The 25,577-nt window shown below is 34.9% G+C and overlaps 1 protein-coding gene across 2 annotated transcripts in view; it reads right to left on the reverse strand.

Moving 5' to 3' along the window:
* Nucleotides 1-25,577, reverse strand: part of SOX6 (SRY-box transcription factor 6) — a 693,774-nt gene that overhangs the window by 616,134 nt on the left and 52,063 nt on the right. The gene's annotated exons all lie outside the window — the stretch shown is intronic.

The raw sequence follows: 25,577 nt of genomic DNA on the forward strand, positions 1-25,577 counted from the left end.
AGAAAAAAAAATGAATAATTCAATCAAACTGTGCATAGTCTCTAAGGCAATAAATCTATTGCACTTAAAGAAACGAAGGGTAATTACCACCATGGAATTAGAATAAGGCCAAAGACCCGAGATGTCGTTGAGTCTCTGGGTAAACTCCCCGGTCAAATAAAGTTTCATTTATTTAATCCTTTTGACATCTCAGATGGAAAGTCAAAGAAAGATTTTTAACTTATTTTAGAAGGATATTCACTTCTTTTTAAACACATTTTAAAAGGGGGGGGGGGGGAGAGAGAAAAAGCCTAGGGCATACTACCCTGCTCAAAAGGCTCCAGAGGCAGCAGCATAGACCGGGCACAGACACAAACCAAGACAATGTGTCCGTGGAGCCCGTCCAGGGTCCATTCCTCCCCCCCCCCCCACTCCTCCCACACTCACACTCCACCCTCCTCCACTCCCCTCTAATCAGACGAGGATCACCCTCCACTCTCACCCACCACCGCAGCGCAGCAAGAGGGCAGCTGGAATCTGGGAACCTTACCTGCAGCACCAAGACCTAAGAGAAATCGCGCTTCCCTGCCACCAACACCCCATGCCAGCCCCATGCACCCCTCCCTCCAAAGTCCCATAACCATCTACTTCTTCCATCTGCCTAAGCGAAACTGTAAACGGGATTTCCCCCCCACGATTGAATGGAAGCTCTGTACTGTACCGACTTCTGGATTTGCCCTGGGTTGAGTTTAGGGAATGTCTGGAAAGGAAAAAAAAGGGGGGGAAGGAGGGGGGGCAGCTCAAGCCTTGTCCAAGTTAGTCAGAAGGCTGTGTTAGGCAGGAAAGAGGCTACGGGAGAAACAGCTGGAATGCTGACTTGCTATGGATATCTCAGTTCTAGGAACCGTGTCCTTTCGTCCCGGAGGTAAGACTGTGTGACTGTCGCACGTTTATTCTTTCGCTGTCGGTGCCTCTCTTCCCCACTCCTAAGGACCCCTCCCACTCGGATCAGCGGGCATGCACCCCGGAGAAGGGCACAGCACGACAAAGGGTTTTTATTTTCCAGGTCTTTCTACTCATAAATTGTGGGTGTCATTGAAATGAAATTAGCAAATCTTCTACCGTTGGCTGCAGCGACCAAACCCTCTGTCCCCCTGCGGGTTGAGCGCTGATCTCGGCATCTCCCGCTGCAGAGCGTTCCTGCAGCGCCAGACGGCCTGAAGGCTCAGGTGATGCCGAGGAGACTCGCGGCGTCCCAAACGGGTTCCGCTGAGGGTTTGCACCCCATCACCACTTCCCACTGCCCCCACGCGCGCAGACGCACGCACACACAGACACACACAGAGATACACACACATTCTGACAATCTGGCCGAACTCCTCATTTATACTCAAGTCCGTTTAACCGTCAATTCAGCCCGCTTGAGAGCAGCGGGAAAACTAGGATGATACGTGGTTGAACTGCGAGGGTGCCAACCTCCCCGGGTTGTCCGAGCTCTGTTTACGTGCCTAAGTCGCCACCTTCAGGTAGAGCGAAAGACTGCGCCGGGCTCCCCGCTTGTCTAGACAAACCCCGCTGACACTGGCCCCGCAGCCTTGGCTACAGCTGGGAACGCTTGAAAGGGAAGCGACCGGAGGGCCCGCGAGTAGACCCGCTGAGGGAGGCAAGGCCTGCTCTCCGAGACCGGGCTGAGAAGAGTGAGGCTAAACGCACGCTCGCTTAAAACCAATAGCCGAAAACCGAGCAAAAGCTCACTCTCCCAGCAAAGTACAAAGCTCCGGGCCAAAGACTCTGCAGCTCCAAGACAGGCGCTGCTGTCCCGAAACTTCAAGCACTAACTCCCAGGCCAGTGACGAGGGGTGGAGGCAGCCTCCGAGAGGCAAAGCATCCGCTCCAGTCATGGCTGAGGACCGAGCTCACTCTTTCAGTGACCTCGACTCAACTTGGACACCGCACTCCCCGGGGCTCCTGTCCCGCTTATTCCGTACCCACCGGGCAGAAGACAAAGGGACTCCGGGAGCGGCCAGACCCAAGGTCACTAGAGGCGGGCTCCCCGACAAGAACTGCACGCCTGAGAGGGACGCTCAGGCAAGGCAGTCGCCTTTGCTTGCAGAGCTGGACACTTAGCTCTATAGTCGCCCATTTCTCAGAAAATCAGTCCTTCTGATTGTCTCACAATGGATTCGGTAAAATAATGATTGTTAATTATTTCAGCGATTTTCAACTTTCCCACCCCTACTTCTACTGAATCCCTTTACCACCACTGTTCTTCCTGTATTCGTACCTTACATTTCAAAGATACCAGGCTTAGGTATCCCCTACCTAATCCTGAAATAACTTGTCGTTGTTCTTTGTTATGCCTGGACACTGCCTTCAAGGCTTGGGATGTCTGCAAAGACACTCTAAGTCCATCCTCCTCGATGAAATGTGCCCCAAGGGTCCCTTGGTCTTCCCTGCTACTTGGGTGCATAGACATTCTTTAAATGCAATGCTTTATCAAAGGAGAGGAACAAAAATTTTATTTATCTCAAGAAAAAGAACAGTCAGGAACTATCTTGTGTTATACGAGGCCATAAATCACTCATTACTGATTTCATCTGAGGCCTTCAGTATTTTGGTCGGCATAATAATAATAATAATAATAATTAATGAAATAAATTAAATTTTAAAGAAAGAACCACAGCTACCCAGTGCTAATCATGGACAACAGAAATGTCTTTTCAAAGAGAGAAGTAACACGCCTCCAAGCCAGACCCCCATTCCCTGGTTTCATGCCACAGCCTAGCAAATTAACATTAGATCGCTCCTCCACTCATGTAGAAAGCTGAGTGTTATTGAATACAGTACTGAATTTTCCCAGGGAATCCCAATTATAGAAACACCTGTGCTAAGTAATGCTATTCTAATCCACTATGAAAACCTTAAGTATGTAATAGCCCTCAAATCATCTCATTTCTTAGTTGCAGTGGGGTGGGCCAACCTCATGGAAGAACATTAGACTTGTATAATGCCCCCAGAGCCTTATCTCAGAGGGGACTTGGTTTTACCATACATAATCCTGGCAGTTCATCTTCTCTTAAGTGAAAGGCATATAAACGTGAAGCCTAATGTAACTGGCAGAAACTAAGCCTGGGTAGAAACCTCATTTAAAGAAAAACCAAAGGCCAGTGACTACAAAACTGGAATACATGGCACCTGTGCAGTCAGGCACCCATTCCATGATCTTTAAATCAAAATGCTAACAACATGGAAGAAGTTGTCACTGTTTGGTATATATGCTTCACTTTACTATAAATAGAATATCAATGGCAAAATATAATGAAATAAAACCACCATAAGAAAGAATGCAGTAGAAACCAGAAAATATAAACCTCTACCAATTTCCCCCCCAAATATATATCAGACCTAATATTTTTAAATGCCAGACCTAATGTTTTTAAAATGCTTTCTGAAAGAAAATTATGTATTAAAGTACTGATTGTTTTATAGCTTAAGGCTGACAACACTAATGCCACTAAAAGATCCAAATGAAAAGTGAAATTTTTATCAGTCATCCAAATGTTTGTCTTACAATGAACATAAAATTATTTTTCTAACTAAAGGTGATGTAAATAAATACATAGGTAAGTATGAATGTCACAAAAACCACAGAAGGAAAAATATGATAAAGAATTATAGGATAATTCAACCACAGAAATAACCCTTATTCACTAAAATTCAAAGTATCTGTCCCAATAGCATCCTTCTAAGATATCATGTTACCTTTCCATCATTAAGTAATATTTTTAAAGCATGTGCATTCCTACATATGTGCTTCTCTGTTTAAAGAAATACCTCTTCACAGATCTGAGGTTTACAATTCACTAAGATGATTACCATTCCATTCAGTATACACCTTAGCCACACTAGAAACATTTGATAAATCATACAGTCCCATTTCAATGCCTAATAAAAGACAAGCAAGGGACACAAAAATAATGGTGTAAAACTGCTCGTTGATAAATAGCAAACACCAAAACAATAATCTCCTAATATTACTAGTCTTTAAAGGTTTGATAATTTACCTCAGCAACTATAGGCTTTATGTATCATTATGTTACCACTGTTTTAAAAAACTGAATTTAACTAAGTTCTCTCATTTTAAAATTTGTTACTTAAATTCTTTCCTCCAAATCCCAGATTGCTATTTTTAAATTTTCTAAATAGAGGATTTCTTTTGTGTGTGTGTTTTTAAATATCACAATTATGTGGAAGACGTTTGCTTGTTCTGCACATTTTTATTCACATTTAAATATTGAGTGCCTATATGTGCAAAGCAAATAATTAAAAGTGTGTATTTTAAGGATCTATCCTTCTCACTTTTATAATTCAATAAATATTAATTAAATTTTCACATATACTGAAATTCAATTAATATACTGAAAAATATTTTTTACCAAATATGCCAGCAGAACTATTCTGTTCAATACAAGTATATTTGATAATTACATATGATATTAATTCATTTTATGTGGCATATACTGTTTAAATTACCTCAGATATTTTTATTAAGCAACAAACTATAGACATTTCTAAAAGTTTTTCTGACTTATCAAAGTGTACAAATAAAAAACAGCTTTATTTAACAACAATCTATAGTTACAATCCAATTCCAAATAACATATTTTATGTATTTTACTCTTAAATCAGTTGTAAAAGAAACTGAAAACCATATCCTCAAATCAGTCTTTAATGTAATTGCTATGCCAAATTATTCTATAACTTGCTGGTTTTATTTCTCCAATATATATCATAATCATATATATCAGATAAAGCTATTATCAACCTAAAGTCAAACAAACAAATGAACGCTAAAAAACAAGTCAGTGTTCCAAGTATCTGGATGTTTGCAATTATTTAAATAACTCATTGGATTTTACTGAATTTTTACGTTTTCAGCAGGATGTTTTGCATTAGGTTTGAATATTTTCTTTTTAATAGGGGGAGGGGGAAAGACAGCAACACTGAGAATCTGCAGCAATGATTATCCTCATGCTAATTCATGTCTGTTTAAGGCAATAGTAAATGAAAAGCTTCACTTATTCACACTTAAAGTTCTAGAATAGTAGGTTCCTGGAGAAAATATTTCAAGAGCTCAATACAGAAACCTCTTTTAATTGTACACAATATGTTATCAATCTACTTTCAAAGTTGATGGAGTTTAGTACTAAGCTGAATATTAAGCAAATAAGTGTTAACTATGTTCACTAGAATTAGCATATTTCAGATTATAGTTTATAAATTTTTAAGAGCATCAGCATCATGATATGGTTGCCATAGAAACTGCAACAATATGTCATTTCAATTAATTTTATATGCAGTGATAAGGCCTAGTTCTACATCACTTCAATACAAGTTTGAAAAGCAAAGACTGAAAAGCGATATAAATAGCAAATAGTGAGTTTCTAACTGATACCAGTTTAGAAACTAATAAAGTACAGGCCTTTTAAAAAGAAAAATACACAATGCATTCTAATTGCGTGAAAGTACAGCAATTTAATAAAGGTCAGAAAATGTTTTAAAATAAGTACATTCTGAAAAAAAAGTTTTCACTAACAATCAACTACTTGACTTCTCTTAGTATTCCATACTTTAGTCACTTAGGTTTATTTATAAGTAAAACAAATTATTAGTTATCACATATTATTTAATTATTAAACTATGGATGCTTTCTCTGTTCTTTAGGGATAGGTGCATTTGCTTTTACATTATAAAGTCAAAACAACTGGTGCCAAATTTTAATATTTTTTAAGTAATTATTGCAACAGATCCTTTTCACTTAGAAGGAAGCACAATGAATTATTGTGAGAAAACTTCTTAGTGTGTCACTGCCAGAAATATTCCATTGACATTAATGGCTCAATTATTGGAACAGAAAAAGCTTATGAAAATAAAGCATGTATTTCCTAAAGAAAAAGTATGGCAAAAGATTTGGAGCTCTTAATTAATGCTCTCTGGCTAACAAAAACCTTTTCATTATATTATCTATCATTGCACATTCTGATATGGAATATGCCCAAGAAAACTCTGAAAATGATTAGAAAAGGCAAATTATATTTAAGTCTATGTTTATCATGCAGCTTTTTTAGGTATAATGTAGCCTGTATTGCTAATAATTTCAGTTAATTACTACAAAGCAATGTCCTCAAAATATCTATAAAAATATTATAACACTAGAAGTATTTTTTAGAAAAATAAATGAAGACCGCATGTATGTATTTTCTAATGATAAAGAAACAATCTAAAGAAGAAAAGATAAACATACACAACTTATTCTCTGATAGGATTAAGAAGATTCCAAAGAAGCATTTAAATCCCCAGTTTTCCTGACAATTAACAATGAAAAACAGATGTTTACAAAGCTATTTCATATGCTGTCTTAAAAGACGACAAAAGATGGTTTGTGGATAGTAAGAAGGAACAGCCAGATAACTGCTTGCCGAGTGTATATTTAAAAAGCATTTTCATTGGCTCAGTTATTGTTAATAGTGAAAGAAAACACTTTGTGATGCACATACTGTATGACTGTGACTATAGAAAACTGCCATCATAAAGTCCTCAAAAACTCTTAAGATGTAATTTACAAAGATAATAATAACACAGAATTATTTCACTTCTCTGAATGCTACACATTTGCATACCAGGACTATGTACAATATACTCATAATACACATTCATAATAACAAGGACTTCTTAACACTATAACTACAGCATAAGATCTGTGCATTAGACAATTCATCCTACCAAGTTTTACTTATTGGTGTGAAAGTGTTAGTCTGAGTAAGCCAGGTGTTAGCTGTCCACACAACTGAAGACCAACACATTAACTACTACATCACCATTGTGAGAAAATACAGTGATAAAATGGAAAATCGTGTGATCCTGCAAGGCAATAACAATATTATCTAGTAATATCTATCTAGCATTATATTGGAAAATGTCAAATGAATATTTTTAAAGTTGTATGTCATAATTATGGACCTAGGTTTCAAAAAAACTTAAAATATAACTAATGTTTAATTGTTTTTGCTATTATTTCTTGAACCAAGCACCATGCTAGGCACCTTAAAAATGTTTAATTTTTTAAGTATCTGGACATTTTTACTTTCTGGAAATATATCTTCATAGTGAATCTTCTTCATGAAGCATTAATCTCCTGCCTACATCACAGTATCTGTGTATTTGGTATCCACTACAGATACTAGATAAGTAAATTCTGATTATTGTCCGTGTTGTTTCTTGTTCTTATTCAGCAGATAATAAATAGATCCTTAAAAATAACAAATACAGTATTTCTTTTGCCTACATGGGTTACTTACTAAATTTACTCCTGACATTTTCTTTTTTTTTTTTTTTTAGTTTAGTCATTTATTTTGAGAGAGAGAGAGTGTGTGTGTAAGTGGGGGAGAGACAGTGAGAGAGAGAGAGAGAGAGAGAGAGAGAACCCCAAGCAACCTCCACACCAACATCGTGCAGCCCAACACAGGGCTAGAATTCACAAATCAGGAGATCATGACCTGAGCCGTAGTTGGATGCTTAACCAACTGAGCCACCCAGGAGCCCCATGACATTTTCTGTATTAGTCAAAATGGAAAAGATACTTTTGAAACAGAGTGGAGACAGGTACAACATTGCCATAGGTACAATGTGTACCTGGATTGGCACAAACTGAGCAAAAATATCTAATTATGAAACATTCTTGAATATATTAAAACATTTACATTTTTTAAACCAAAATTTTGCTTAACATATGAAAAATGACAGAAGATAATTACTTGTCCTTACAAATGTATGAAATATTCAATAAGCCATAAGCATTTATTTATATGAATATTATTATTGAAATTGAATGTATTTTACTGTGAAGCTTCAATTATCTCCCAGATTATAATAAAGTATGAAATATATTCATGTATTTTACTTCATTCAATTAAAAAATTTTTTAATGTAAATTAATTATTTACATGAACATTACAATTTATATTAGAAGCATGACATTTAAACACAGGGAATAAAGAAACTACCTTACACCAGCAACATTTTGGTCTTGATATTATATTAGTTAAAAGACTGCTGGGGCACATGGGTGGCTCAATCCATTGAACATCTAACTTCAGCTCAGGTCACGATCACTCACAGTTTGTGAGTTCGAGCCCCCCATCAGGCTCACTCCTGTCAGCGAGGAGCCTGCTTCAGATCCTCTGTCCCCGTCTCTGTCAGCCCTTCCCTGCTGGCACTCTCTCCTCAAAAGAAATAAACATTAAAAAAAAAAAAAAAAGACTGTTAAAATCACCAACAGACTTCTAATTTAATATAGTATAGTATAAAATGTGAGCTTTCTCATTCTGCTTTTATCCATGTGTCTATATTTGAAAAAGTGTGCAATCTAAATTTTCTATGAACAGTTTTTCATCTTAGAAACTTAAATAAGATATATTCTACAATTAGCAAACTTGGTTTTGGTCTCTTTGTAATTAGTATTTCACACAGTGATGCATATAACAGCTAATATTCTGCTGCTCTATAGTTACACAAGAAGTGTTCATATACTACTTAGTTAGTTTGTGGTGTCCTTAAGTAAACTAAAAATCCCAAAATGATAGAACTAAGAACAATTTACCCAAGCTACATCTAAATGTGTAAAGCATGGGTGCTAAGAAGAGTCAGAAAAGAATAACAGTATCTGGTTTCCTTAAGCATATAGTTCTCTCATTCATCACAAGTTATTCCAGCAGATGCACTGAAAGATGCATAAGATACATTGAAATGAATAGTCATTCAAATGTCACAAAAGGCAAATACAACCTAGAAGTACTGGAAGTAATATCTCACTTTCCCAGAAAGTATAGTGATGTACAAAAAGGTGACCTAGAGTATCAGATTATTTTAATATTAGTCTTGTTCTCATTGACTATATATATTTAGACTACCCTAAATAAGAGTTCAGCATACAGTTTAATAAATCAGCTTCTAAAATAATTTATACATAACTGCAGAATTTTTCAGATTGCCAAGTTTCAGATGGCCAATTTTTTTCAGATGTGCCCTTTCATACATCTATTAATAATCTTGTATTCCAAGTCATTTCTACTTCCAAGGCACTACTTCTACATTCACTAGTCATTATCTATTGTCTTCTTGTTTTAGCAAGTGCATGTTTAATTCTTGTTTTCAATTTATATGTTATCTAGTTAATATTCAGTGCAATATTGGTTTCAGAAGTATAATTCAGGGCCACCTGGGGGACTCAGACAGTTAAGCATCCAACGTCAGCTCAGGTCATGATCTCATGGTTCATGAGTTCCAGTCCCATATCAGGCTCTGTGCTGGCAGCTTGGAGCCTGGAGCCTACTTTAGATTGTGTTACCCTCTCTGTCTGCTCCTCCCCTGCTCTTTCTCTCTCTCTCTCTCTCTTTCTCTCTCTCTCTCTCAAAACTAAATAAACATTAAACATTTTTTAAAGAAGAAGCAGAATTCAGTGTTTCACCACTTACATACAACACCTAGTGCTCATCATGACAACTGTCCTTCTTAATAAGCATCACCTATCTAGCCCATCTCCCATCCACCTCCCTCCACAACCCTCACTTTGTTCTTGATCATTAAGAGTCTCTGGTGGTTTGTTTCCCTTTCTTCTCTTTCCCCATCCTCTTCCCATATGTTCATCTGTTTTGTTTCTTAAATTCCCACATACGAGCGACATCCAGATGGCTAACAGACACATGAAAAGATGCTCAACATCACCCATCATTAGGGAAGTACAAATCAAAACCATGATGAGATACCACCTCACACCTGTCAGAATGGCTAAAATTAATAACACAAGAAACAACAGGTGTTGGCAAGGATGTGGAGAAAGGGGAACTCTCTTGCGCTGCTGGGGGAATGCAAACTGGTACAGCTACTCTGGAGAACAGTATGGAGGTTCCTCAGAAAACTAAAAATAGAACTACCCTATGACCCAGCAATTGCACCATTAGGTATTTACCTAAAGTGAATGTTTAATTCTTATATGTCATCTCTCCCATCTTCCCAATATAACTATGTAACAACTCGTGGCTAAATTAAGTCAGTGCTTACATTATCACACAAAGTAAATTTTGTACATGGCTAAGTCAATACATGTCATAAATACATGTCATTTATTTCATAACTTCTTTGTTTTTCCTTATCGAAATCCTCACATATAATAATCTACTAGTTTTTTTGTGAGCTTATCATCACTTTTCCCACAAGTTTTTGCCCATCAGTATTATTTTCCAAATTGTCAAATAAATCACCTTTCAGCTCAAATTCAAACTGACTGCTCTCCATGCCTTTGCATAATTCTCACTCTGGTCTTTGTCTTTATATTTTCTGTGTTGCCTCCCGTATCTTCCCCATCTTACTGGAGCACATTCTCTGGTAGCTTCTTTAACAAAAAATTGTATGAAGAGTAAATTTCAGGGACGCCTGGGTGACTCAGTCAGTTAAGTGTCAGACTTTGGCTCAGGTCATGATCTCACCACTTATGAGTTCAAGCCCCATGTCAGGCTCTGTGCTGACAGCTTGGATCCTGGAGCCTGCTTCATTTTCTGTGTCTCCATCTCTCTCTGCCCCTCCCGCGCTCGCTCGCTCTCTCTCTCTCTCTCTCTCTCTCTCTCTCTCGTGCGTGCACACTCTCAAAAATAAACATTAAAAAAAATAAGTAAATTTCTGTTGTTAATACATCTGACAAGTTATCTATCTCTCATGACATTCAGTTGATAGTTTGGTTAGGTATAAAATCTAGGCTGAAATCTTTTCTCTCAAAATTTTGTGTTCCATTATGCTCTAAACGTCAGTGTTGACATTGAGATGTCTGTTTCCTAATCTGACATGACCTACTTTTGTTTTTTTTTCTCTGGAAACTTTTGGAATCCCTGTCCCTATTGTTTTAAAATTTTACAAAAATGCACTTGGTGTAGGTATTTTTTCATTCATTGTCTTGGGTACATGGATGTTCTTCTAATCTGAAAATTCATGTCTTCAATTCTGGACACTTTCTTATATTTTTCCTTTTTCTACCCTATTCTATTTCCTATTCTTCTTTTCTGGAATGCCTATTGTTGGAATGTTGAAGCTTCTAAAATGATTCTCTAAAATTCTTACTTCTTTACTTTCCATCTCTTTAATTTTATTTGATTTTCTTGGTGCTTACAAGTTTTCTTCCCCTAATAAAAGAACAGAGTTTCTTAAAGAAAAGATCTTTTGTCTCTGCACCTCCCAGCTTCCTATTTTTAAATGTGACTATGATGTCTAGAGTAGCAAGACCTGTCTTACAATCATAAGACAATACATACCAAGATGAAAAGATAACTCAAAAATTCAAAATCAACTAGAACTGGTCCTGACACATAGCAAGTACTCCATAAGTACTTGTAAAATGAATAAATGTTCAATGAATAATGCAAGTGGTAGGGCAGAAGTATAGAAAGAGTCTAAGACTTTAATAGCATCACTATACTGCTCTAACAGCCCTAAACTTTCAAACTCTAGACTTCTTTTCACATGAAATAAATAACTGCTTTCATTAACTGCATTTCAATAACTATTTTGCAAGCCAAAAACATTCCTTACTAATATGGACCTATAATAAGTATTCACTTAGTGGTAGATAGTATTAGCCTTATTCTAAATGTCATATCTTATTTAGGTATACTATTATCCTCATTCTTTATGTCTGATAATTAAAATTTTTATAATACTTGCAGCTTTCTTCTCTGAGTTCTCCACATCCCTCTAAAGTTGTAGAGCCTGGAACTGGGTACTATTTCTAGAAAAAGATGTATCTGTGCTTTCACAGAATGTCACAAAGGGAAGATCTGGTCACTGATTTTTTTCATACACTATTCTTATTTATGCTTAATCACACCTGCTTGGGTTTTTTTGGGGTTTTTTTTTAATTTTTTTAATATGAAATTTATTGTCATACAACACCCAGTGTTCATCCCAACAGGGGCCCTTCTCAATACCCATTATCCACTTTCCCCTCCCTCCCACCCCCCATCAACCTACTTGTTTTGTTTAACAACTAAGTCACTTACTTTGTTTACTATATTCTAATCTCTGGATTATTTTCCTTTGCAAGTTTATTGTATTAATTTTTAAAAAAATAAGTATTACAATATTCATTATAACTGGTGTAACTGGTGGGATAATACTGATATATATATATATATACATATATATATATATATGTATATATATGTGTATGTATATATCAAAAGAGTGAAAAATCAGCCATCAAAAAGAGTGAAATCTTGCCATTTGCAATGACGTGGATGAAGCTAGAGTGTATTATACTAAGCAAATAAGTCAGTCAGAGAAAGACAAATACCATATGATTTCACTCACATGTAGAATTTAAGAAACAAAACAGATGAACATATGGGAGGAAAAGAGAGACAGAGAGAAGCAAACCATACGAGATTCTTAACTACAGAGAATAAACTGAGGGTTGATGGAGGAGGGTGGATGGATAGAAGATGGGTTAAATGGGTGATAGGTATTAAGGAGGGGACTGGTGGTGAGCACTGGTTGTTACATGTAAGTGATGAATCACTAAACTCTACACCTAAAACCAATTTTACCATATATGTTAACTAACTAGATTTTAAATAAAAACTTGGGAAAAAAAGAATAAAAAAAGTAAAACTTTTTGGAGATGTTATGACTATGTACTTCTACAAGCTTAAGAAATCTACCCATCATGAGAACTAATAAATAAATTTAACAAGGTACAGGATATAAGGTTAGTATTTTTAAAAATTAGTGAATGCACATATATCAGGAACAACAATTGGAATATGAGGTTAATACCAACCATGCTTGTTAAATTTCTTCAATTTATAGTTTCATAATTTCTAATCCTTTTTGCTATGCTTTTTTTGATCTCTTTGGACATCATAAACATACTCACTTTAAAGCCTTTATCAGACTCTTACAAACTCGATTTACATGTAACACATTTCTATTTCAATTATAAATTTTTATTGATTTCAGATGTTTGCCTTAAATTGTTTTTTCATATGTTTTTGATTTTAGCTTTTAAGTTTATGTAAAAATTTTAATTTTGTGTACTTCTCTCTCTTTACTCCCCTCTCATTTAATATATTTGTAATTACATCCATCTAACCCCTCAGTTCCCAATTCAGATCCAGATCATGCTACAGTGACTTGGGGTCCTTGCCATATAATGATAAAGGGGATATTGATTAAGCTATGACTTATGGCAGCAAGAGGTAGCAAATGCTATATTTTCCTGTCATTAGATTCCCATAATCAGCTCTTGTGAAATTTCACAGTTCTTTACATATTCTTTATATTTTTAAAATATTAATGTTTATTAATTTCACATGTGCAAAATAATCTTCTTCCAATTTATTCATTCTCTTACTATTGAACTTTGAGAGTTTCTTATATGTTCTGAATACAAGTCCTTTAGCACCACACAGTTTTGGAAATATTTCACCAAATCTCTCCCTTGCCTTTCCTCTCTTAACAGTGTCTTTAGGAGAGCTAAAGTTTTTAACTGGATGAATTCCAATTTATTTTATGGACTGTGTAGTTGTGTCATATCTAAAAAATATTTGGCTAAGCAGCAGTTATAAAAAAAATTAAATTAAATAAAAAAACAAAGCATAAGAGACCCTTAAAAACTGAGAACAAACTGAGGGTTGATGGGGGGTGGGAGGGAGAGGAGGGTAGGTGATGGGTATTGAAGAGGGCATCTTTTGGGATGAGCACTGGGTGTTGTATGGAAACCGATTTGACAATAAATTTCATATATTAAAAAAAATAATAATAAAATAGCAGTTATAAAAAATAAAATAAAATAAAATAAAATAAAATAAAATAAAATAAAATAAAATAAAAATATTTGGCTAGACAGAGCTCACAAAAAATTCCCTGTTTTCTTGTAAAAACGTAATAATTTTAAGCTTTACACTTAGGTCTTTGATCCATTTTGAGTTAATTTTTGTATATGGAATATTGTTCAAGGTTCTTTTTTTGTTGTTTTTTTCTCTCCCTGCCCAACACCCACTTATTCGATTCCTCCAGCACCATTTTTTTAAGACTTTTTCCTTTGAATTGTCTCTACTCCTTCATTGAAAGTCAACTGCCGTATATGTTTAGGTCTATTTCTAGACTCTCTATTCTGTTCCGTTGGTGTATGTGTCTATCCTGAATATCACAATGTGTTGAATACTATAGCTTTAGTGTAAATCCTCCAAATCTATTCCTCTTTTCCGCCATTCTAGTTTCTTCTCTTTTCCATATAAATGTTAGAATCAGCTTGTTAATTTCTACAAAAATCCTGTGGAATTGTGTTTGGAATTGCATTGAATCTATAGATCAGGTTGGAGAGAACTGATATCTTCACAATATTCATTGTCTTAATTAATGAACACAGTATATCTGGTTCTTTAGGTCTTCTCTGGTTTCTCTCACTGGCATATTGTATTGTTCATATAGCATACAGATCTCATGAATATTTTTGTTAGATTTTTACCTACAAATTTCATATTTTTGGTATTACTGTAAGTGGTACATTGTTAGTTCTTTTTCCAATTGTTCATTATATTTAGAAATAAAAATAGTTTTTATATATTTTATCCAACAATCATGTTAAACTTACTTATTAGTTCTGGTAGGGTTTTTTTTGTTTTGTTTTGTTTTGTTTTGTTTTGTTTTGTTTTGTTTGTAGATCCTTTGAGATTTTCTACATAAACAATCATTTCATCTGAGAATAAAGAGAGATTATTTTTTCCTCCCCAACCCATAGGCCTTTTATTTCTTTTTCTTAATTGTAAGAGAAGTCTTCCTACTCTTGGACATGATATAGAATCTCCATATTATTCAGTGTTTTCTAATGTCATTTGGGGTAAAGATTAAATACTTGTACAACAAATTCTTTTTTTCTGGAGCACGGAACTATTTTACATTTCCCAGACTCCCTTGCACGTAGGAGTGACCAATGTAATGGAATCACAGTTGACAGAATGGGAGAGAAAGTAATGCACACCATTTCTACTCCTTGCCCACAGGAGTTGCTAGCTCTAGCACTAGCACCTTCTGCATGATCCTGTATGTCTGTTTATTATAGCAACCTTGGAAGCTACGTGTTAAATATGGCAGAGCCAAAATAACGGAAGGAGCCTGAGCACCTAAATCTGTACTTAATGGAAAGCCACCCACTAATCCAAAACACCTGTTATGGATTATCCTCAGAAAGAAGGAAACATCTACTGTGGTAAACCACTGACAAGTGAAGTTTATCTGTTAAACCAGCATGACTCTAATACATTATTCCATAAAGTTTTGTAATATTATCCTCAAAGATTCTTGCAATCTTCTGTTAGAGGTATTCTTAGGTACTTACATTTTTTTGCTATTATAATTGGTCTTTTATTGCATTTTCTAATGCTTTGCTTCTAAGGCTATAAATATACAATTATTTTCTAATTATATATCCAGAAATATTGATAAATTGTCTTATTAATTCCAATAACATATCTGTAGATTAATTTTTCTTTTCAAAGTAGATAATCATATAATCCACAATGATCCTTTCACTTAGTTCTTTCCCTGCCTATTCCACATAAATCAGAACCTGAATTACAATTTGTATAAAAGAGGTGATAGACAGCAGCCATGTCTTTTTTGTGATTATAAAATGAATGCTTTCACTGTTGCAAAATTGAATTTGATCTATAAAGTAGGGTTGTGGTAGTATCCTATCTCGTATTAAGAAAATCCTTTTCTATTCCAATTTTGTTAAGACGATTTTTCATCATAAATGGATTTAGAATTTTTTCATGCAGTTTTTGCCATTTTTTGAGATGCTCATGAGGTACTTCTCCTTCAATCTTTTGGGGTATTGAACTATTGGACCACAAACTGCTCATTGTCACCCTGTATTAATTCTTCCTTTTTCCTTTAGGTAACAGGACCACCTTCAATTTTAGCAGGGTACCTTTTTGTTCAACTAGGCCAAAAAGGTGAGAAGGTTCTCTTGATTTAAAAAATTCAGGTCCCTTAAGCTCAGGATTCCTCTCCTATGCTTCAAATTACTATACTTGTCCCCCATCATGTCATCCTGTTAGAATTTGGACTTGGAATGTCACCACATGGAAATGGTGATACCTTAGCTTCTGCTCTTGCTGAGAGTAATAAGCTGTCCTTTATCTCTGATCTAGGTGTTTCATATATTCTGCCAATATCCATAATACTGTGACAGGCTAACTTGTTTACTTGCAAGCAGAGTTAAATATCAGACCCTCCATAATTTCTGACAATCTTCTAAGAGATTTTATTATTAGATGCCCATGCATTATTTAGATGTTTTTAAATTTCCAAATGTATTCTTTTTTCTAGTTATATTTTTCTTATTGATTTCTAACTAATTATATTGCAATGAGAAATGAAATACTCCTTTGAAATTTGTTTAAATTGTTCTCTGGGGTAGTATATGCTCAATTTTGAAATACATTCCATTTATACTTGAAAAGAAAAAATATTATCTGATTGTTGGGTAGAACATAGGTTCATTGGATTATACTTATTGTGTTCTTCAAATTTTTTCTATATCATTACTACATTTAGTGCGCTTGATAAATTACTGAAAGAGGTTTTAAAATCTTTTGTAAATTTCTCCTTTAAGTGCTGTGTATTTTGCATTCATACATATTGAAGTCATGCTACTAGAGATTTAAGATAGTAATATCTTATTAGTGTCTTATTCTGTGTTTTATTACACAGTTACTCTCTTGATCTCTAATCACTTTTATTGCTTTATTTTATCTATCAATATACTTATATTACCTTTCTTTCTGATAGTATTTACCTAGTATATTTTTTAAATTCTGTTTTTCTCCAACCTGTGTCCTTATGGGTTTTTTTAAGTTCATTTTATTTTATTTTTAAGATTTTTTTTATTTTAATTTATGTTAATGTATAATTCATATACAATGTTCTATTAGTTTCAAGTGTACAATATAGTGATTCACCAACTGAGTATACATTACTCAGTATTCATCAGAAGTTTACCCTTAAAACCTCATCACCTATTTCATCTATTCCCCCACCCACCTCCCCTCTGGTAACCATCACTTTGTTATCTGTAGTCAAGAGAATGTATTTCTTGCTTTGTCTCGCCCTCTTTTTTTTTTTCCTTCGCTCATTTGTTTTGTTTCTTAAATTCCACATATAAGTGAAATCACGTTATTTGTCTTTCTCTGGCTGACTTCTTTCGTTCAGTATTATACTCTCTACCTCCACCCATGTTGTTGCAAATGGCAAGATTTCATACTTTTTATGTCTGAAAACATTCCACTGTTTGTATATATGTGTGTGTGTGTGTGTGTGTGTGTGTGTGTGTGTATATATATATACACCACCTCTTCTTTATCCATTCATCTATTGATGGACACTTGGGCTGCTTCCATAATTTGACTATTGTAAATAATGCTGCAACATACATAGATGTGCATGTATCCCTCTGAATTACTGTTCTGTATTTTGAGAGGATAAATACCTAATAGTGCGATTACTGGATCTTAGGGTAGTTCTATTTTTAACTTTTTAAGGAAACTCCATAATGTTTTCCACATCATCTGCATCAGTTTGCCTTCCCATCAACAGTACACGAAGATTCCTTTTTCTCCACATCCTCACCAATACCTATTGTTTCCTGTGTTGTTGATTTTAGCCATTCAGACAAGTATGAGGTAATATCTCATTGTAGTTTTGATTTGCATTTCTCTGATGATGAGTGATGTTGAGCATCTTTTCATGTATCTGTTGGCTATCTGGATGTCTTCATTGGAGAAATGTCTTCTGCCCCTTTTTTTATTGGATTATTAATTTTTGGATGTTGAGTTTCATAACTTCTTTATAAATTTTGGATACTATCCCTTTATATGTCATTTGCAAATATCTTCTCCCATCCAGTAGGTTGCCTTTAGTTTCATTGATTGTTTCCTTTGCTGTGCAGAAGCTTTTTATTTTGATGTAGTCACAACAGTTTATATTTGCTTTTATTTCCCTTACTTCAGGAGACATATCTAGAAAAAAAGTTGCTATGGCCTATGCCAGAGAAATTACTGTGCTCTCTTCTAGAATTTTCATGGTTTTAGGTCTCACATTTAGGTCTTTAATACATTTTGAGGTTTTTTGTATGTATGGTGTCAGAAAGTGGTCCTGTTTCATTCTTTTGCATGCAGCTGTCCAGTCTTCCCAATACCATTTGTTGAAGAGACTGTCTTTTTCCCATTGGATATTCTTCTCTAGTTGACCATATAATTGTGGGTTTATTTCTGGGTTTTCTTTCCTATTCCATTGATCTATGTGTCTATTTTATGCCAATACTATACTATTTTGATTGTTACAGCTTTGTAATATAACTTGAAATCTGGAATTGTCATGCCTCCAGCTTTGTTTTTCTTCTTCAAGATTTCTTTGGCTATTCAGGGTCTTTTGTGGTTCCATACAAATTTTAGGATTGTTTGTTCTACCTCTGAAAAATGCTGAAAAATGTTGTTGGTATTTTGATAGGGATTGCATTAAATGTGTAGATTACCTTGAATAGTATAGATATTTCAACAATATTTATTCTTCCAATCCATGAGCATGGAACGTCTTTCCATTTCTTTGTGTTATCTTCAATTTCTTTCAACAGTGTTTTATAGTTTTCAGAGTACAAGTCTTTCTTTTGGTTAGGTTTATTCCTAGGTATCTTTTTATTTTTGGTGCAGTTGTAAACTGGATTCTTTTCTTAATTTCTCCTTCTGTTGCTTCATTGTTGGTATATAGAAATACATCATATTTCTGTACATTGATTGTGCATCCTATGACTACTGAATTTGTTTACCTGTTCTAGTAGTTTTTTGGTGGAGTCTATAGGGTTTTCTATATATAGTATCATGTCATCTGCAAATAGTGACAGTTTTACTTCTGCCTTATCAATTCGGGTCTTTTATTTCTTTTTGTTGTCTGACTGTTGTGACTAGAACTTCCAGTACTATGTTGAATAAAAGTGGTGAGAGTGGACATCCTTGTCTTATACTTGATCTTAGGGGAAAAGCTATCAGTTTTTCACCATTAAGGATGATGTTAGCTGTAGGTTTCTCATAAGTCTTTATTATGTTGAGGCATATTCCCTCTAAACCTACTTTGTTGAGGGTTGTTACCATGTATGAATATTGTACTTTGTCAAATGTTTTTTTGTGTGTTTATTGAAATGATGATATGCTTCTTATCCTTCTTCTTATTGATGAGATGTATCACATTGATTGATTTGTGAATATTGAACCAAACTTGCAACCCAGAAATAAATCCCACTTGATTATGGTGAATGATTTTTTAGTGTATTGTTAGATTAGTTTGCTAGTATTTTGTTGAGGATTTTTTCATCTACGTTCATCAGAGATATTGGCCTGTAGTTCCCTTTTTTTAATTTTTTTAATTTTTTTTATTATATGAAATGTATTGTCAAATTAGTTTCCATACAACACCCAGTGCTCATCCCAAAAGATGCCCTCTTCAATGCCTATCACCTACCCTCCCCTCCCTCCCACCCCCCATCAACCCTCAGTTTGTTCTCAGTTTTTAAGAGTTTCTTATGCTTTGGCTCTCTCTCCCACTCCCACTCTAACCTCTTTTTTTTCCTTTTTTTTCCTTCCCCTCCCCCATGGGTTTCTGTTAAGTTTCTCAGGATCCACATAAGAGTGAAAACATATGGTATCTGTCTTTCTTTGTATGGCTTATTTCACTGAGCATAACACTCTCCAGTTCCACCCACGTTGCTACAAAGGGCCAGATTTCATTCTTTCTCATTGCCACGTAGTACTCCATTGTGTACATAAACCACAATTTCTTTATCCATTCATCAGTTGATGGACATTTAGGCTTTTCCCACAATTTGGCTATTGTTGAGAGTGCTGCTATAAACATTGGGGTAAAGTGCCCCTATGCATCAGTACTCCTGTATCCTTTGGGTAAATTCCTAGCAGTGCTACTGCTGGGTCATAGGGTAGGTCTATTTTTAATTTTTTGAGGAAACTCCACTGTTTTCCAGAGTGGCTGCACCAGTTTGCATTCCCACCAACAGTGCAAGAGGGTTCCCATTTCTCCACATCCTCGCCAGCATCTATAGTCTCCTGATTTGTTCATTTTGGCCACTCTGACTGGCGTGCGGTGATATCTGAGTGTGGTTTTGATTTGTACTTCCCTGATGAGGAGCGATGTTCATCTTTTCATTCTTCTGCATGTTGCTGTCCAGTTCTCCCAGCACCATTTGTTAAAGAGACCGTCTTTTTTCCATTGGATATTCTTTCTTGCTTTGCCAAAGATTAGTTGGCCATACTTTTGTGGGTCTAGTTCTGGGGTTTCTGTAGTTCTCTTTTATAGTGGTGTCTTTAGCTGGTTTTGCAATCAGGGTGATACTGTCTTAATACAATAAATAAGGAAGTTTTCTTTCCCTGTGTCCTTGTGTTTCACAAATACTTTTATAAGTACAACATATATAGCTGATATTTTATTTTTAATCTAGTAGAATAATATTTGCTTTTAAGTGATGAGTTTAATATATTTATATTTAATGTGATTGCTAATATATACGTTTATTGGTACAATCATTATTTTGTGTTTTCTTTTTATCCTTTTTCTGTTTTCTGCTTTTTTCTCTCATTCTTTTTTTTTTTTTTCTTATTTTAGATTCACTGAGTTACTGTCTACTTTTTCTCATTCCATTCTCTCTCCTCTATTAGTTTGGAAGTCTGTATCAACTAGGATCAGGACTAGCTGCTTAAGCTTTCTGATATAAAACAACAACACAAATACAAATAACAATGGCTAAAACAAGATAGGAATTTATTTTTCTTTCATTTAAAAGATGTCCAGAAATAGTTCAGGGCTGGTATAGGTGCTTCCCTATAATAAAGAACCCACATCCCTTCTATATTTCTGCACAGTCATCCTAGGCCATGCTTGCAGACTTAAAACCACCCTCTTCGTCCAAGATTGTCTAACATGGTTGCTGAAGATGCAGTTGTCACATCTATATTGCATTCAGCGGAAGAAAAAAAGAAGAAGACACAAAGGCCCATCTCCCACCTAAGAAAATGGCTTTTGAAGAATCTTTGAAAATTCCACACTGCACTTCTGCTTAAATATCTGAACTTAGTCACATAACTAGACCTAACATGAGAAGCCAGGAAATGTCTTCTGATTGCAAACACTAACAACGTAAATGAAACAGGTTCTGTAACTAAGGCACAATGCACATTTGCCTCTTCCATGAAGTTATACATTCTATTCTATCCATTTTGTGATTAACATAAAAATCTTTAAAAATTTAATATATTTTATTCTTTCCCCAAACAATACATAGACCTTAAGCTCTTTAACTCTGATCAATACCTTCTAACTTTGAAGCTATTTGTCTAATATTCTGATTCTATATAGTTTCTAAACCCTATATGATTTTTGTTGTTTATCCTCAGTACTTATTTAAGTTGATCACATTTTAACCAATTTACTGCTAAGCATTATATATCATATACATTATTCACTATTCTTTCTTGCTTTGCAGACCTTTCATCTTGAATCACTTTCTCTCTGCCTGACATGAATCCCTTAAAAATTTCTTTTAGTATGGGTCTGCTAGTTACAAACTTGCTTATTTTCATTTGCCTTGCTCTAAAAACTATTTCACTGGGTGCACAAATTCATACTTATAATCATTGTTGAAAATATTGTATCTCTTATCTTTCTCTGTTCCTGATAATAAAACAGCTGTTAGTCTAACTGTTGTTCTGAAAGGTAATCTTCCTCCATGTTGCCCTTAAGATTTGTTTTGTTTTGTTTTGTTCTGTCTTTTGTGCTCTCAAGTTTCACTACAGCTAAGAATTCTAATAAATAGGGGCGCCTGGGTGGCTCAGTCGGTTAAGCGTCCGACTTCGGCTCAGGTCATGATCTCGCCGTCTGTGGATTCGAGCCCCACCATCGGGCTCTGTGCTGACAGCTCAGAGCCTGAAGCCTGTTTCATATTCTGTGTCTCCCTCTTTCTCTGACCCTCCCCTGTTCATGCTCTCTCTCTCTCTCTCTCTCTCTCTCTGTCTCAAAAATAAATAAATGTTAGAAAAAAAAATTTTTTTAAGAATTCTAATAAATAAAGTAGATGGCATGTAAGAACAGATGGGCAATGCAAGCAGAGAGATAAAAATCCTAAGAAAGAACTAAAAAGAAATGCTAGAGACAAAACACTGTAAAAAAAAATAATGTCTTTCAAACACTTACTAGTAGACTGGACACATGTCAGGAAAGAACCTCTGAGCTTGCAGATATACCAACAGAAACATTGCAAAGTGAAAAACAAAGAATACAAAGAATGAAGAAAAAAGTGGGGTTGGGGTGAGGGGACTGCAGAACAACTACAAAAGGTGTGACATACACATAATGAAATATAAGAAGAAGAGGAAAAAGAGAAAGAAACAAAAGAAATATTTGAAACAATAATGACTGAGAATTTCCACAAATTAATGTCAGTTACTGAACCAAAAACTCAGGAATCTCAGGGAACACCAAGCATCATAAGTGGAAAAAAAAAAAAAATACACTTGCACATATAATCTTAAAGCTACAAAAAAAAAAAACCCACCAAAGATAAAGAAAAAATCCTAAAAGAAGTCAGAGAGGTGAAAAGACCACCTTGCCAATAGAGGAAGAAAGATATGAATTATACCTAACTTCTCCTCAGAAACCATGCAAGCAAGAAGAGAATGGAATGAAGTATTTGAAGCACTGAAAGAAAAAACAACCAGTCCTGAATTCTGTATTCTGAGAAATTTTCCTTCAAAGTAAAGGAAAAATAAAGACTTTCTTGTACAAACAGAAATTGAGGAAATTTGTTGCCAATAGACATGCATTGAAAGATATGTTAAAAGAAGTTATTTAGAGAGAAGGAAAATAATATAGGTTAGAAGCTTGGATTTGTGTTAAAAAGAGGAAGAGCATCAAAGAATGAATAAGTGAAAATACAATTAAAAATGTTATTTTTCTTTTTCTTAATCTAACAAATAACAGTTCCTTCAAAATAATAGCAACAATATATTTGATTTTGTATGCTTATGTATATATCATACATAGATATGTTTATATATGCATCATATACATATATAAATATATGCTTATATGTAAGGGAAATACATGACAGCAATGATACAAGGAATGATATGGAGGAATTATAACCATTTTGTTATTATAAGGTACTCATACTATCAATGAAGTGGTACAGTTGACGTGATTTGAAAGTTGACTTGGATTAGTTGTAGGTGTATATTACAAAATCTAGGACAACCACTAAAAAATGTTTTTATTTTATTATTACTTTTTAATGTTTATTTTTGAGAGAGAGAGGAGAAAGAGAGCATGAGCACAAGCAGGAGAGGGGCAGAGAGAGAGGGAGACAGAACCTAAAGCAGGCTCCAGGCTCTGAACTGTCAGCACAGAGCCCAACATGGGGCCCAAACTCATGGACGGTAAGATCATGACCTGAGTTCAAGTTGAAAGCTTAACCAACTGAGCCACCCAGGCACCCCCTAAAAATTACATACTTCCTTTTTTAAAAGGAAGTATAACCAATATACTACATAAAGAAAAAAACAGAATCAAAGAAAATATTCAATTAAAACCATAAAATTTAGAAAAAGAATGGAAAGCAAAAATAGGAATAAAGAAGATGAGCAACAAATAGAAAACAGTCACAAATATGGTAGATATTAATCCAACTGTATCAGTAATCACTTTGAACATTGATAATCTCAATGCACCAATTAAAAGACAGAGATTGTCAAAATAGATCAAAAAAACAAAACCCAACTAAATGTTCTATACAAGAAACCCTTTTTAAATATGAAAACACATATAGATGAATGGTAACTGGATGGTTCAAAATCTTTGGTATGCAGCAAAAGAGGGAAGTTTATAGTGATACAGGCCAACCTCAAACAACAGAAAAAATCTCCAATAAATAATCTAAACTTACACTAAAAGAAACAAACAAATGAAAAGAACAAACAAAGCCCAAGGTTAGTAGAAGGAAAGAAATTAATAAAAATCAGAGTGGAAATAAATGAAATAAAGACTACCAAAAAATAGAAAAGATCAATAGAACTAAAATCTGGTTCTTTGAAAAGATAAACAAAATTGATAAATCTTTAGTCAGACTCATCAAGAAAAAAAGAGAGAAGACTCAAATAAACAAAATCAGAAATTAAAAAGGGGAAACAACAACCAAGACCACAGAAATACAAAAGGATTATAAGAAACAACTATAAAAAATTATATGTGAACAAATTGCACTACCTAGAAGAAATGAATAAGTTCCGAGAAACAGACTGTTAGAAGGTGGAGTAAGGAGAGAGCACTTTGAAACCAAAACACAACCCAAGTCACTCCATACCATTTACACAGAGTTTTACTCAGGGTAAATTGCTGACAAGGGAGATCAGGCAAGCAATGATCCAGACAGCTACAAAGGTATTTTCCACTCCATTCTCTGCCATGTCCAGACCTCTACCCACAGCTTTTATAGAACAAGGGGCATTGTGGTGAAGTCAAAGGGTAGTTACCTAAAGTGGCACCATCTGTACACCAGAGGATCCCTACCAGTTAGCTAAAGTGGGGCTTTGTGTGCACCTGTCATCTTTACTAGTTATTTAAAATGGGGACTTCTGTGAGCCAGTCATCTCTACTAGTTATCTAAAATGATCACTTTAGGGAAGATCAGAGCAAACCTTCCGACATTCTGGTTAGGGCATATATTAACCTCCAAGGGGCCTACAATACATAGTCCCAGGGGCGGTAATTGCACAGGCATGAAATAAGATGGAGGGCCAAAGATGGAGTACAGTACTGTCAGAACTCCTATACATACAATCTTCCAAAACTGAATCAAGAAGAAAAAGAAAATCTGAACAGAACAATTAGTAATAATAAAATTAAATCAGTAATCAAAAAACTCCCTACAAACAAAAGTCCAGGACCAAATAACTTCACTGGTGAATTCTAGTAAACATTCAAAGAGTTAATAATACATATCCTTCTCAAACTATTCCAAAAAATATAAGTGGAAGGAATGCTTCCAGATTCATTTTACAAGGCCAGCATTACTCTACCAAAACCAGAAGAAGACATTACAAAAAAAAAAAAGAAAATTACAGGCCAATATCCCTGATGAACACAGATGTAAAAATCCTCAACACAATATCAGCAAACCAAATCCAACAATACATTAAAAAGATCATTCACCATGATCAAGTGGGATTTATTTCAAGGATGCAAGAATATGCAGCTCAGTATCCACAAATTAATCAAAATGATATACCATATTAACAAAATGAAGAAAAAAATCATATGCTCATTCCAATAGATGCAGAAAAAGCATTTGGCAAATTCAACATCCATTCATGACAAAATACACTCAACAAAGTGGGTTTAAAGGAAACATATATCAAAAATAATAAAAGTCATATATG

This window comes from Neofelis nebulosa, chromosome 10, assembly GCF_028018385.1.
Source record: "Neofelis nebulosa isolate mNeoNeb1 chromosome 10, mNeoNeb1.pri, whole genome shotgun sequence".
In the NCBI taxonomy this organism is placed as follows: domain Eukaryota; kingdom Metazoa; phylum Chordata; class Mammalia; order Carnivora; family Felidae; genus Neofelis; species Neofelis nebulosa.